Source organism: Alexandromys fortis, unplaced genomic scaffold (assembly GCF_014885135.2).
Source record: "Alexandromys fortis isolate MF-2015 unplaced genomic scaffold, M_Fortis_MF-2015_v1.1 scaffold_17, whole genome shotgun sequence".
Classification (NCBI taxonomy): domain Eukaryota; kingdom Metazoa; phylum Chordata; class Mammalia; order Rodentia; family Cricetidae; genus Alexandromys; species Alexandromys fortis.
In genome coordinates, this window is record NW_026067896.1 from 293,420 (window position 1) to 309,711 (window position 16,292).

At 38.6% G+C, this 16,292-nt stretch overlaps 1 protein-coding gene and 1 pseudogene across 2 annotated transcripts in view; both read left to right on the forward strand.

Moving 5' to 3' along the window:
• The window catches only part of LOC126513887 (POU domain, class 5, transcription factor 1-like), a 467,898-nt pseudogene that overhangs the window by 269,439 nt on the left and 182,167 nt on the right, over nt 1-16,292 (forward strand).
• The window catches only part of Cpq (carboxypeptidase Q), a 331,662-nt gene that overhangs the window by 19,724 nt on the left and 295,646 nt on the right, over nt 1-16,292 (forward strand). The gene's annotated exons all lie outside the window — the stretch shown is intronic.

Consider the following 16,292-nt stretch of genomic DNA (forward strand, 5'->3'; position numbering starts at 1 on the left):
TGACAGCTGGGGATCCTGCATGGGAGTGAACTAAGCCCTCTCAATGTGGTTGACAGTTATGTGGCTTTATCTGTCGGGAAGGCCCCTGGCAGAAGAACCAGGACTTTTCCCAAGTGCATGAATTGGCTTTTTGGAGCTCATTCCCTGTGGGGAGATACCTTACTCAGTCTTGATACAGGTGAGAGGGGCTTGGTCCTGCCTCAACTTAGTATACCAGACTTTATTGACTCCCCAGGGGAGGCTTTTTACCCCTTCTGAGGAGTGAATCGGGGGAAAGGTGAGGAAATGGGACAAGAATGTAAGATGAAAAAAAATTAAAAGAAGGGTTCAGATATAAACAGAGAATTCCCAAAAGAGGAATTCCAAGCAACTGAGAAACTTTCAAAGAAATATTCAACATCCTTAGCCATCAGGAAAATGCTAATCAAACTACTTTGAGATTTCATCTTATACCTGTTTGAATTGGTAAGATCAGTAATATAAGTGACATCTCATGTTTCTAAGAGTGTGGATCAAGGAGAACACTCTTTTATTGCTGGTGTGAGTGCAAACTTGTACAGTCACTATGGAAATTTATATGGTACTTCCTCCGAAATTTGGGAATCAATCTATCTCGAGACTCAGCTATACCATTCTTGGGCATATACCCAAAGAAAATTCCCTGCTACCACAAGAACACTTGCTCCCCAGCATTCCCAATGCAACTTTATTCATAATAACTGAAAACTATAAACAACCTAGACATCTTTCAGCAGAAGTATGGATAAAGACAATGTGGTTCCTTTATACAGGATAAATTGTATGAGAAAATCTACCTTCAATAATAAAAAAGACATAAAAAGGGGGAAAGAAGATATTGTTTCAGTTGTGAGTAGGTGTTCAAAAGCTTGGTGTTCATTTCCATTCCCCTGGGAGCTTTCTGCCCACTCAAAGCCATGTAGAATGGTGGCTTCTAGACAGGATTCAGCATAGCACAGCTGGTTCAGAGATTGAGGAAAACTAAGCCATTTTGTATTTGTATCCCATTGAGAGCAGACTGTGCAAACTTAAGTATATCTGATGCAGTGGAAGGCTACGGATGAGAAGTGTGGAGTTGATTGGATGTTCAGCCTGCTACTGTTTTCCAGATTATTTCTTGCTAATTATTTTCCTTAGCTTCCTTTACTATAGCATGGAGATGTATTACAACATGGGGCTCCCAGTGGTTTAGGGAGGATCTCATAAAATGCCATCCAGAGAGAGTTCAGCATGAAGCTTGCAACATAGTTGCTTGAAAGGGATAATATTTGTTCTTAAAACGGGAGACAGATATGGTTAGATAGAGCCCTAATGGTTGATGCAGTGATCAAAGTAGTTTGTGGCGGGTAGATGTGTTGAATCGAAAAAGTAGTGTTTTTTACATCCTGAATAATCTTTTTCAATGAGATTAGTGTGTTGCCCAAACATTTTTTCTCCTGCAGTGGAAGTTTAAATGCAGCTACCAAGAAGCTTGCACCATAAAATCCAAGATAAAGGGACACTTGTCCTGACCAAAAGATGAAGAAGCTCTGAGGAGATCTGAGACAGGGCTGTTGCCAGCCCCCAAATGTGCCACCCACATAACACTGGTAAGATGCTAGGAATAAGATGCTTTTGGCCATGTAAGTGTGTTCCTTGGCAACAATGGCCCTGAAGAGTTTGACAGGATGGGGTTTTCATTTTGCCAGCTAAATCCTTGCCATCCCAGGTTGCCTTTAATGTCACTGATCTCATCCTTTGCCCAAGCAAAAGTGAAGGACCTTTATGTTTGCACAGTAGTAATTGTCCTCATCTCTTCTCCTCATTGTCTTGGGTCCTAATTATTCTCCATATGCTTCAGCTTGGATGTGCACCCAGGAGGCTCACTCCGAGAAAGTCCCAGCAATTTCATTACCAGTTCCTCATCTGCATTGCATTTCTTGACATTGTCTCCAGCATCTCTTTCCAGTTACTATTAAATACTGAAGTCTACAATGGCTACATATACTGTAAGCTCCATCTCTGACTTGAAAAGAGACTGCTGTGCAGGCCTGAATGGTTATTGAATGGGCATGTCTTCCTGCGAACAGTCACTTTGGCCCAGGCAGCAGGGAGAATTGGCCATTCAACATTGGCTAGGCCTACATTGAAGGGAATGTTACCAGAGCAATTATCCTGGTTAGTTTTATGTCAACTTGACACGAGATAGTGTCATCTGAAAGGAGGGAACCTTAACTGAGAAAATGGCTCAATAAGATTGGACTGTGTGAAAACAGGTAGAACATTTTTTTTAAATTAGTGATCAGTGGAGGAGGGCACAGTCCATGGTGGGTGTTGCCATCCCTGGGCTGGTGATCCTGGGTTCTATAAGAAAGCAGGATGAGCAAGCTATGTAAAGCAAGCCAGTAAGCAGCATCCCTCTGTATTGGCTCCTGCCTCTAGGTTCCTGCCTTGTTTGAGTTCCTGTCCTGATTTCCTTTGATGATGAATGGCAATCTAGAAGTGAAAGCCAAATAAACCCTTTCTTCCCCAAGCTGCTTTGTTCATGGTGTTTCTTCACAGTAATGGAAACCCTAACTAGGACAGCAACTCAGCTCCAGTGCAAACTCCACTTCTAGGTGGCAAACTCTCTAAGGAAGGAACATCTGGTGTCCTTGATAGGCCTCTGACGGTGTCTGGCAAGGAAAGGAAAGAGCAGAGGGTGTGAGGCAGAGAACAGTCTTCTGCCTCATGCAGAAAGGAGTGGGGGGAAAGTCAGAAGAGAAAGACAAACAAAAGCTGTAGTTCTTGAGTGCACAGCCTGGGCCACTCACACAGTTTTAAAGTCTGAGAGTTTAAGATAATGCTCCATTGTTTACTTTGTTTATTTTGTTGTTAGCTAACACAACTAGTGCTTGTGTGTGTGTGTAGTTAAGACTCTTAATCTTGAATATAAGCAATGCAGTAGTAATAATAAGTAATAATAATATCTTTATTTCAGAAATAGGTAAACTGAGACAGTCTTTAAGTAATTTTCCAAGATTGCCAGCTAGTAAATGGCAAAACCAAGTTCAATACCAACAAATTTTATCTTCTTCTTCCTTCTACCTCCCATGCACGTGTGCCTTTCTTTCCCCTCCTTCTTCCTTCTTCTGAGCTATGAACAAGTATATTCAGTGTGTGCTTAGTATCATTTACCCCTGTATTCTGTGTTTGTTCTTGGTAATTGCATTATCTGAAATGGTCCCAAGTGTAGTGCTGTGTATGGTCTATTTTCCTTATGTAGAAGTGTTTGTGTTCTGCTGGCTTCCTTTATACTTGAGAGATGGTGCTGTTGGCTGTGAGCACAGCATTAATGAGTCAATAAGTATTATATATGGTGTCTTTTAAAAAGCCCTCGTAAAACAAGATGATATAAAAATGTTGGGACAAAAGACTCCTATAAACTCAACCTTCTATTTCCATGAAATGGATTCTCAGCTCAGTTAACAGCGACTTTGTAGAAAAACCTGCCATGAACACATGTCTTCTACTGGCAAAGACACTATTAAATATCTATTACCTCACAAGTTGGACTATATATATTATTATTATCTTTCAAACAATATGGTAATTTCCCAGGTACTTCCATTACATATATTTTATTTTTTTAGTTCATAAAATTCTGTATAGATTATAACACTTGGCAAATGGTTGATGCTCAGTAAATGGTTAGTGAGTGAATGAATGACTTAACAAATGAGGAAATGAATACTTTATACGATAACTTGGTTTAGTCATTTTGCATTTTAAGAGACATATAGACCCAGAAATCAATGTTTCTTTTCCTACTTATATGTAAAACATTAAAATGCTATTCTTATTGATGTGTGTTTATATGTATATGCACCCATGGCCTGTGTATGAATATCAAAGTCAATTTTGTACAGTCGGGTCTCTTCTTCTGTCTTTTCTTGGGTTCCAGGGCTGGAACTTGGGTCATCAGGCTTTTGCAGCAAATGCCTTAATCTACTGAGATAACTTGTTTTCTCAGTAATGCAGGCAGCTTGTTCCAAGTTGCCTTATACTTTTACCATTTGCAGTAAAGGAAATTTTAAAACAAAAGATAGGTTGCTCTATAAATTCTTTCCCTTATTCCTGTCTGAAAAATTTAAGAACCATCTGTCTTGTGTGTGTGAACTATTTAGTCACTGTGCTGGTTCCATTGTATTGGTGTTATGACACCTGACACTGCCAACTTCAAATGAAGAAAGGTTGACTTGCAGATTTCAGAAGACTCTGCGTATAGTCACTTGACTCTAGTCTTCTGTGTCCATGGTGAAGTGGAGTATCAGGAGAGCATGAAGGGGAACTTCTTTACTCAGAGCAGCACAGAAAGCACAGTCTCTGAGAACTAGACCTTGTGTCCTTTTTTCTTTTGCTAGGTCCAACCCTAAAGTTTCTAGAACCTTCCATAATAGTGCTCTAGCACTCAGCAAGTGCCTGTGGGAAACATTTACTATTCAAAATATAATGATACCAAAGGCTTTGTGATAAATGAAAAGACTGCCATCTACTTATGGGTATCATATAGTTAGTTAGGCTACAGTAGGGTTAAAAGTCAAGATTCAAGGACTAGACAGATTATGTGAGTGGTTTCTGATCCATAAACGGCATTGTGTATGCCTGACAAACTATGGAAACATTTTTTTGTTTCATTATTTGTGTATTTAACACTGTTTGGAAAATGTAATGGTGATGCTTGGAATGTCAAAATATCATTTACAATTTGGCATATTCGAAAACACTCTTATTTAGAAGCCACACTATTTGTACTTATGTTCCTTAAATATTCAGATATTCAGACATGGAAATCTTGAATTAAAAGTAACTATGTAACATGTAGTTGGAGATGACAAGTAGACAATTGTATATACATAGTATTTGGTTCCAGAAAAAAATGGTCTGAAATGATTACCCTCACATAAGTGGCAGCATTGTGGATGGAAGTAAAGCTTTTGGCCATCTAGTGATCCAGTCTGTGTTACCTGCACCCTGCTTTAAGTCATGATCTTTGCTGCCCAAATCTTTAGACTTAAAGTTTATTTCCAACCAGTGGAATTTTATGCTTAGTTGACCTGTGGAATTTTTAAGTCCCTAGTTCTGAACCAGTGATTCTGTTATTTGAAGCCAGGTATGTGTTTTCCAGCCTGTGTCTGTCAACTTTTGTTCCACTTGTTACATTTTCAAGTGCCTTTTCTGCCTGGGTGTTTTGTTAACATTGCAGAGAAAACATATGGCTTGCCTGTGGCTAGAGAAGATGAATTTGATCTTGAGAATGATATACAAGTATATGGAGGCCATCAAGGAGGAGGAGCTAAGTTCAAGGGACATTTCCACATAAGAAATGTTTCACTCATTTCAAATGAAGTTGAATTTGAGGTACGGTGTTCATGGTGAAGACTAATTTTTAAAATATTGGAAGGCATACATTAAAAATGAGAGTTGAATATAAATTGAAAAGTGTTAATTCATGAGCAGTAGTACAATGCAGAATGTCATGGTTTTATTTATTGACACCAACTGCCTTACGCCAGGTCATATTCGTGCTGTGAATAGAGCTCACCAAGTTATAGAGGAGCAAGGATTTTGAATTCTTTATCTGATAATCTGCATTTTTTTTTAAATTGCAGCAATGATCCCTCTGTTCTAAGAATTGAGACTTGGACCTGTTTCATGGGTGGTGGGCAGGGGCTGTGATGCTTTGGATCTTAAATATCTTTCAGAGGCTGATGTTTTAAAGCAATCATTGCCATCTGACGGTGCTTTTGGGAGGTAGTGAAGCTTTTGGAGGTGGGAAAATTAGTTCATTGGGGTAGATCCTGGGAGGGAATTGGGGGACCCATCCTCTTATCACTTGGTTTCCTTCCAGCTTTGCTTATTTTACACTGCCCACCATAATTTTCTGCCTTACTAAAAGCCCAAACACAATTGATTCTACTAAGGACTAAAAACTTGAAAATTTTAATTCTAAATAAGAATTTCTTCAATTTAAGTTTATTATCTAATTTACTTGTTGCAATATTGGATATATGACTAGCTCAAGAGTATTGTCTTCTAAATCTGAAGTTAAATTGTGGAAGAACAGACTAAGCCCTACATTTTTTTTACATTATTTCATGTGCCTATACTTGTATTTAATTCAGCATAGTATAGGACTCATTACACTAAGTCCAGTCTTCCATTTCATATAATATTATCTTCTGTTTCAACTCTTTTAGAGTCTATCCTATCCATAGGTTTTTTTTTAATTTTGTTTTTTTTGATCCTTATTTGTTTTGTTTTGTGTGTGTGTGAAAAATATGTTCCCTACTTAACAACAAAATCAGTTATACAAATTATCTAGACTTAATTTTTCTGGTCATTTTATTACCTGATCCCTTACAATCTCCACATTGTGATCCCATGTTTTGCATTTTGCAACAATGTCAACCTGTTTTTCCTGCAGAGTTACCAATCCCATTTATAATGCTATCATTTCTTGTAAATCTTTGGGATTCCCCATTTACTTTGTTCTCCATCTACACTTGTCATCTTTGAATACTCTCTCTCTCTCTCGAATATCTCTCAGATTTGTTAAGTTCTTTTGTCTCTGTATTTTTCTTTCTCATAATTTAGATTTGATTCTTTTTTGTTTATAAGAATCTTCTTTCACTTGTTCAGTAATTAAGACTCTATTTTCTATTCTTCAAACACATTTTTAATGCTGTCAACATATTTACAGTAGCTATTTTCACAATTTTATTCATTAAATCAAACAATATTACCTTCATAATTGGTTTATGTTGATTATTTAACTGAAAAAACATGGTAGCATTTGTATTGATTTTGCCTAGTATGATATAGAATATTGCTGAGATCTGTGTGCATGTGCCACTGTGCGTGTGCCTGGGGGGGGTCATGCATGCATATGTACAGTCATTTTAAAAGTAGTTAAAATATTGGCTGATTAGTCAGTCATAGTGGTACACACCTTTAGTCCCAGCACTCTGGAGGCTCTAGAGGTAGGTGGATCTGTGAGTTTGTGACCAGCCTGGTCTACAGAGTGAGTTCCTGGATAGCCAAGGCTATACAGAGAAACCCTGTCTCAAAAAAAAAAATAACAAAACAAACAAACAAACAAAAACAAAGCACCTATCAGCTTGAACTCTGGTTAATTTATGCTTTGGTAGAATGGTTTCTGGAAAGCTCTGAGTGCCCCAAATTTACATATTGATTCTTCTGAAGATCCTAGCAAGGTTTAGTTTCAGGCTTTCCACAGCACACTCTAGGATTGTGAGTATTCTAGAGCAGCATTTCTCAGTCTTTTTATCCAAAAAGACTCCAAAGGAGCTTTTATTGAACAACTTCCCCCACCCCAGTTATGGTCCCTTCCCTCATGAAGTTTGAATACCTAAATTATAACTCTGTAAATGACGTTCTTCAGAGGCAGAAAGCACTGTAAGAATTAAGATTACTTTGCCGCTCTCCACTAAGAGGTAATTTCCACTCCTTTGGGGATGATGATAGCATCATCTTCTCTGCTGAAGATGCATATTTCATGTTTGGTCCTCATACCCACCTTATTTATAAGGTGACGTTTACAGTGCCTCTGCTGTATGTCCAGAGGATTAATGAAGCACTAATAAGGTTTGTTTTCCTCTCATTATTCTAGCACACAAATAAGCCTCCACTGAAGCTCAGAGCCCATTTCCACTCTTTTTTTTTTTTTTTTTTTTTTTTTTTTTAAAGCAAACAGCAGTCACTCTCCATAGATTTGGGTAATTTACCTTGTAAATGTCCCACTCAGCTCTCAGCAATGGATTTTCTGGGGATACTGACATGGACTTTTAGTCTCGTTCCCACAATGCATGCATAGCTTCTCCTCCTCTGTGATCCTTATCTGCATACCTCCACTTTAACTTGAGATGGTCATCTAGCTCAGAGGTGCTTCTAAGGCTCCACTTGAATTCTGCCTCACTCCCCCACAGTTCTGCAATGGCAACCACCTTTTTAGCTGTCATTCTCTCAGAGGCTGCAGGAATTTCTGTAGATCTTCACTCTGTCTGAAAATTGGCATCTGGTATTTCTCAACCTTGTGGATCTGAGAAGAGTTGACCCTGTAACTCCTGTCTCTTCAGATGTGTTGTTGGAACACAAGTCCCCTCTCTGCCTCTATCAGTCTTCTGTCATGCAGATGATGCCCGCCACTACTTTCAGCTGTACTCCATTCCAGAGCAAACTTTCTGCTGCTGCAATCGGCTTATCAGTTGCTTGTCTGAAAGCTTATTTGCCACTGCTTTAAAGTAGCTTGCAGGCGTTCCTCCATGATCTCTCATCTCCTCTGGCCTTGGCTTTTGTCACTCTGTCTTGAACATATAAATCTCCAGTGTCCCATATAAATCTCTTCCAGTTCTTCAAATGTGTAGTAGTGATTCTTGCACCCTTGGGTGTGTGCATTTATCTTCCTCTGTTAGGAACCCATACTCTCCATTTCCCTGTTCTACTTGACTAGCTCTCACTCACTTTTTAGGTTACAGGACAGTCTTTATTCCCCATAGATGATCCTAGGATAATTATTGGACACATACTGTCATATTTAAATAATTAAATGACTTACTATCATATTTATTGCCATTATTCTCTCTCTCTTTTTAACTTACAAAAGCAAGGGTTTATTTCATATTACAACTCTCAGGTCACATTTCACCCCTGAGGGAAATCAAGACAGGTACTTAAAGCTGGAATCTGAAGGAAGGAGCTGAAACATAGGCCATGGAGAAGTGTTGCTTACTGTTTTGTTCTACATAGCTGCTCAGCCTGCTTTCTTATAGAAAACAAGACCACTAACCCAGGGATGACTCCACCCACAATGACCTGGGCCTTCCCCACTAATCATTAACTAAGAAAATGCATTACAGCTGGATCTTATGAAGGCATTTTACTCAACTGAGGCTCCATCTTCTCTGATGATTCTAGTTTGGGTTACATGGACATAAAAGCGGCCATTACAGATCCATACCTATCACCTTGCATAAGCCTCACCTCCAAAGGGGGCAACAATCTATTGGAAATAATCTCTGTGGAGACAAAGATTTTAATGTGATCATTCAGTTCTGTTTCCCTAGTACCTAGTATGATTCCTAGTACAGTGCTAGGTTTTCTATTAGTTTACTTTGAATGAACAAACACATAGACATATGCTTATTCTCTCTGGGTTTCTTGATCTTCGTGTCTTCTTGGTACACAGAGAGATCAAATTGGAAAGGATTAAACATTTATAGAAGAGGTTCACAAAATACTGTGTTTCAATTAAACTTTATATACAAAATCAGCCAGCAAACCCGGTCTACACCTTTACAGAAAAGGGTATTGATCAGTAATCTATATCACCCTCCCTTTATTTGAGTGGAGAAATATGAGGTGCATATTAGAATAGATCTTGCTGATAATATACAAAGCTAGACTGAGGTCAGAAATCAACCTTGAAATCTCAGTTGCTTAACAAAGATTCATTATTTTTCCAACATGCAAATACCCATGCTACTGCTTAGGCAATTTTACAGGGCATTGCTTTCTATATGGTGATGCCTGGATTCAAACAACTTCTATGTGTATTCCATTAAAGTAACATCTTCTGATTGCTCATTGATTAGAAGTAGCCATTTGGTCCCACCTATAAAAGGAGTATTGGAAAATGAAGAAAAACCCGTAGACATTTGGTGGATGCTGAGCATCTCTCTAATAGAAATATTGCTTTAAATTTATTAGGAAATGACTTTTGGTTAGGGAGACTTTTGCAAAGCATGTTTTAGGATCATTTTTCTTGCTAAAGGACCGTTCCATGCACTCCTTTTACTGGAGTTCAACTTCTAGTATTTCTGTTCCTTCCCCCAAGTACTAAAATGTCATTAAAAGGAAACAGGAGAAATATCTTTTTAAAAAAGAAAATTCATAACCATTTTCTTTTAAATAGAGTTCATAGGTATTTCTAAGTCTTTTTTTCCTTTTAAATACTCAATTTACACAGTTCTGTGAGAATACATGAATCGTGAAAATGAACTGAAATATAGCAATGTCTAAGATGTTCTAAAAGACTCTCTCCTCTCAGAGAATCCTTTCACAACATTTGAGTGAAGGTTGAAGATTCATCTTGTTACCTGAAAATTTGAATCTAGCAGAGAAAAACTGAAGAAAAACATTGTAAGACAAAGACATAGGCAGTGGCCTTTTGTGACCCTAGCTCTGCGGTTTCTTCTCTCATTTCCTGACGTTCTTCCTCCGTCTTCTCAGAATATTTCTCTTTCTTCCTATATTTCTACATTAAAAAAGTAACAACCTTTCACTAAGCTTTCCATGCACCCTTTTTAATTTTTGAGATTCTTAACGTATTTCTGTATTGTGTAAATTTAAGATGGTAATGAATTTATTGCTTTCCATTGTAGCATTCCTTCTAAGGATGTGAATGCCTTGTGCATATGGTGGAGATATTATATTTGTTATATCACTCAAGATTTATAAAATTACTTTTGTCTGTGAGTTTTAGATTTTCAGGGTTTTTTTTTTGCTAAGTTTGAATAACCTACTTTATTGTTTCTTGTAGGATAGTTTGGCTTATGGTATATTACCTTAGAATTTTTTCCTTAGGATTTATCTTTCCTGAATTTCAAAGAATAGCTTCATTAGAAATCTAAAAGATAACTTTAAAACATTCCAAAGGATATTTTTATTTTTCTATTAGTGATACAAGAGTATTTAGGAATAAGTGTGTTTGTGTGTGTATGTGTGTTTGTGTACTTATTTATGTATATAACAACAATTAATGAAAAAGAGGACATGAATTTGAAAGAGAGCAAATAGGAGTATATGGGGGTGTTGGAGGGAGGAAATGGAGGGGGAAATGATGTAATTATAATACCAAAAACTAAAAGAACTACGAGCTAAAACAGAAAACCTATCTTGTTTATGAGGTGATATGATTTTAGAGTGGTGGTTTCTGAGCTCTCTCCCCTCACCTTTGTTGTTTAGAGTAATGGATTGCTTCCAACAAATCAAATCTTAGGAAGAAACAGAGTTTATATATCACAGAAAGAAAGCTTCCACAGCTAGCGTAGGGTTCTGGACCTCTGTCTGCTCAGTCCCTCTTTTATCATGCCCGTGTTTGACTCCATGAATGGGCATAGAACTTTCTAGTGTTTTTGGGGAGTGTAAGAAAACCAACACTTTGTCTGTAGGAAAGAATAGAACCAAAGGCTAGAATTAAGAAGGACGGTGGAGTCCGTCTTCTGCTTTGGTGTCACTGTTGCTGACCAGCTGTTAATTGATGGCACTGGAGCAACAGGACAGTAACCAGTTTGGAAGCCAGATCACTAAAGCAGTGTGGAATCTTAAACAAAAATAATTTGCAAGTACTGACCATGTTATTATTCCCCGAGGACTGTTCACACTGGGGAAAGACCATTAATTTATGTCAAAATGCATTCCAAACAACATTTACAGACCTGAACTTTTCAGTTTGAATTTTACTTTTAGTAGGACAAGAAGCACACAAGACTACAACATGCAAGGCACAGTCTGGGATCCAGCCGTAATGTACAGTTTTCTTCTGCTCGTACCTGAATTAATCATCTTGAACGCTTTAGATTTTTCTTGCTTATCTTTTCATACAGTTTACTGAATTCACGCTTTTTTCTCTCTTCCTCTCTCCTCTCCCTCTCTATGCTGTCTTTAACTAAAGAACAATGTGTCATTTACACAAATCCAGGATTACATGGATTAGAATTTTCCTTGTTGTTGTGTTACAGACGTGTATTTATTTTGTATTCTGTGTAACAGTTCACTGTGTTCATATAATGGTCCATTTCTTCTCTCCGGTCGATTATACTTTTTTTCATTTTTGGTTTTGATGGCCTTCGACTCATTATATGGCCCAGGCTGACTTCTAAATTATAACAGTTCTCTTACCTTGGGCTCCCAAGTGTTGGGGTTACAGGTGTGAGCTACCATGTCTGGTTTGCATATTCTTAAAATGTATCTCTTTTTATACATATTCAGGAGTTTCTTCTGGGCATATGCCTAGTAGGTAAATTACTAGACTCTACAATATATGTGTTTTCTAATTCAGGAAATGATACCAAACCATTTTGTTCCTCTGTAGTCAATGTCTGATAGAGGTGAAATATTTTTCCCTATTTTCTTATGAATTAGCGACTCCTGAGATTTCTCCCTGACATTTCCATTCTCTCCCAGTGCTGGGACCTGAACTGAGGTGGGATAGCTGGGATCAGTCACCTGCCTTTACCTTAAGTCATTGTTTGTTCTTAACGTAGAGGTGACTGAAACCGTTATATAGATCATCACAGGGAGTTTCAGGAGAGATGCTGGGGTTGGTACAGCATTGTCAGCAGGAGTGGGACCATGGGGGCCTTCAGGTAGTGTAGCCTCCCTCATGGAGGCTCTACAGTCTTCTAATTTCCCAGAAACAATAGAAACCTCTTACCCTTTTCATGTCAACAATTGATCATGTATTTGGATTTTTTTTGTGCAGGCCAAACAGAGTAGATTTGAGTGTGTGTATGCTTGAGTATGTGTGTGTAAATATGTTTTAAAGATCAATGAATTTTTGGCAGGAATGAACATGCACATAATCTTTTACTATGTCAGTATGCTTAAACCAAACTCTTAGGTAATAAAGAAACCCCAATTTCCCCTTATGCACTAGTGCTCAGAAACGCAATTAATTGATTAAATGTACCTACATCCTTTCTCTTCATCCCAGCTAGAGTTATTCTGGGAGACCACAGAAGTCAGAGACTGGAGGAGTTACCAATCTAGGTGATCTTTAGCTGAACAGTACTGAGCAGAACACACACATCGAAAGTGGTTCAAGGCCTATTAAATGAGAAACTAATTTGGATTTGGCCCTGTCTCATTGGCACTGAACTAGTGTTTCATATCTAAACATGGCCAGACATAGTATTTCCTGTTTATCTTTTAAGAAGCTGCCAGCAAATTCCACATCATGTTCTCTGCAACAGCCCTGACCTCTATAGAATGAGAAAGGATGTTGGTCCCTCTAGCCCTTACAGCACAGTGAAGACCTCCAAAGCAGCCTTCTTTTCTTTTTCCCTTTGGCTTTTGAATAGATTGGAGAAGAGTGCCCAGAGGCTTGCGGATGTTTCGTGGGCTCAGTGAGAATGTACTTAGTGTTGAATTTTTTGGAATTATCTTATTCATTTGTTATCATTCAAAATGCTATGACTATGGGTTTGGTTGCCATTTATCTTTAATACAGTATTGTACATTTTCATTTAAAAATTTTCTTTATTAATAGACAGATGTGGTTAAAGAACAGCAGAAGTACGCAAACTTCCAAGAATTAAAAAAAATAATTAAAATGTTTATTTGGTATTGAAGACAAAATATTTTTTTCAACTTGTAATTTGTAGTTGGGACTAACATCATTTATGGCTACCCTGGGATGTTCTTTTATCCCCCTGCTATCTGGCCCCACACCATACACATCTTGAATCTTAAGTTTTGGATCCTCGCAGTTCAGTTGTTTATAGCATCCCACTGAGAGAATCCGTTCAAGGCTATGCCCTTCAGCATTCTGTACTCTGAAGAAAATTTATCTCCTATATTTTAAAATGTCAGTGGGCTATCTGAACAGAGAATCAGACAAAAATGCTAGTTCACAGAAACACACACACATACATACATGTCACCAATGGCAGGACTCTGTGTGCGTGTGTGTGTTTTAATGGTCCAGGTACTGGGACTCAAACCTAGGGCTTTGCGTGGGCTAGAAAAATACTTTAGCACTGAGCTAACACCCTCCACCTAATCGCTTTATCTTCATGTGCATATGTAGATTTCAAAGAGCTTTCTGTAAACCCTAGACAATATATACAGAAGGGTACCTTCAAGACTTCTGGAATATTCCAGATGGATGGAGCAGAACAATATGCATTCATTCACGTAGACCCTCTCTAATCTTAACAACAAATGGTCCTTCTCAACCCCATTTCAAAGAGAATAGCTATTTAAATGTCAACATCTTCATGTTCTGAGTTTTTTCTTTTTTAAAATATTCTAATATTGGGAGAACCTTTAAAGCTTCTTCCCTGAGGATTAGAGAGAGGGTTCAGTGGTTGAGAGTGGTCACTGCTCTTCCAGAGGACCTGCATTTGGTTTCTGGCATTCATGTCTGGAGGTCATTATTGCAACTGCATGTAGCTACAGCTCCAGGAAGTCTGATGTCTTGTTATCCAAGAGTACCTGTATGCACATGGCATGTGAACACACAAATAGCAATAAAAATAATTCTTTGAAAGCCCGTTATATTCTTACTGACATCATTTATGGTATCTCATTTCCTCCCTTCCTGTGGCTGCTCTCCATCCTGAGGAGGAGGAGGAATATGAAGATCAGAGATTTCAGCTCCCTACGATACATTCTACTTACAAATCACTACATTTCTTGTACTCCTAGCTTCTCAGTCTGAGTCATGTCTTCATTTCCCTGTCTGTAGTGTTAACAGGAAATGTTTTCAGTATATTACTATTTGATGAATATGATTGTGAATATATGGCTTCGCTATTTCTTAGATTAGCCCGGGCTAATATAAACAGAGTACAAGCTCCATATAAGACAAAAATTTCTAGTAGCCTTATTAAAAAAATGGGAACTCATATGTGTATATGACTGTTGTCATAACCTCTAGCTAGGTCTCATACCTACTCTGAGTGTTCCATCCTCCATGCTGCAGCCTGTGTTGTCCAAGGCAAACCGAGTACACCAATCTTTCATTTAAGTCCTTTAATAACTTTTCAGGCTTCTAAGCGTGTCTGAAATTCTGATTTGGTTCCTTTGCTTTCGTGTCTCTATCGTTTTATGGGAGAATTTCTCATATACTTCATGTCACTTGCAGTAATTATTGTCCCCCCAGCCCATCCCCCATATCTGTGTGGCTACTCTGCTTCTCAGAAACACTGTCTCTAACTTCTTTATTCTTGAGTTCCCTCCTATATGTTTATTTACATACATACGTACATATATATTTTTTGTTTTTGTTTCGAGATTTACTCATTTTAATTTTATGTTTACCTGTGTACCATATGCATGCAGACCAGAAGAGACTGTCAGATTCTCTGGAACTGTGTGGACAAATTTTAGCTGCTATGTGGGTGCTGGGAATCAAACCCAGGTCCTGTGGAGGAGCAGTCAGTACTGAGGGCTCTGGCCCTCATTGTATATGTTTTTCTTGCATGTTTTCTTCTTACCACTCCCTGTGAATTTACCTCTAGGATTGTGTAATGTTAATATATATTATCTGTATCCACTGATTTAAGCTTATGAGAAAAGAGAGGCATATTTCTCTCTTTGCCTCCCTCTTTTTATTTGGAGGGTCTGGCATTTATTAAGTTCAGTAAATTCCAGCTGCTCAAGCTGCATCTGCATTTGAATATGCTCAGCCTGGTGTTCTCAGCTATAAAAACTTTTTCAAAGCTATAGAGACTCTTGCTGGTATGACTAAGTATTCCAGCTTGTTTCATTTTATCATATCCTTTAAGAGGCTTGACTCAAATACTCACAAAACCAAAGAGTCCAATAAACAGAGTGTGAGAATTCCCATACTGCAGGGAAAAGTGTGAACTAGTGTTGGGAGCAGTAAGACCGCAGATCCTGAATTTCTTGTAATCCCCTCACCAGAGTGCCTACAGCTGCTCTGAGCAAGAGGCCTTCAGGAGTTCCTGATGGCAGGAGAGTGGTTTCTGGTGGGTTTGGCTGGGGCATGGCTATCTCTATATAATCTGCCCCTGAACACAGTAAAGGGGGCATTCTTGGGGAATTCAAGGATGACCCGTGTCGCTGTCTCTCTGTCTCCGTGTGTCTGTATTTTAACCTCCAGCCCCTTGCCCGAAGCTCGGTAACTGGGTGCCAGGGCACAGAGCGCAGACACGGGAGCGCGGTATGCCGCAATTGGAGGTCTCCACCGAGTTATCTGCAAACTAGTGTAACTCCTGCAGGAACTAATGTTTTTTCATAGGTCCAGCTGCATCAAGTCTTCACTCCATCCACTCACACCATTGATCTTTCCGTTTCTTTTCTTACAGACCCCTGACCAACCAGCCAAAGCACTCTCCACTGTCTATCCTGATGTTTTCTAGCAGTGAGACACTCTGTTCCTTTAGGTACCTCACCCAGAGCCCTGCTAGGATAATCTACCACTTTGCTCTGGGCGCGTCTCTGACTGGGGTTGCTACGTAGCTGCAGCTCAGCTTTTTTTTTTTATT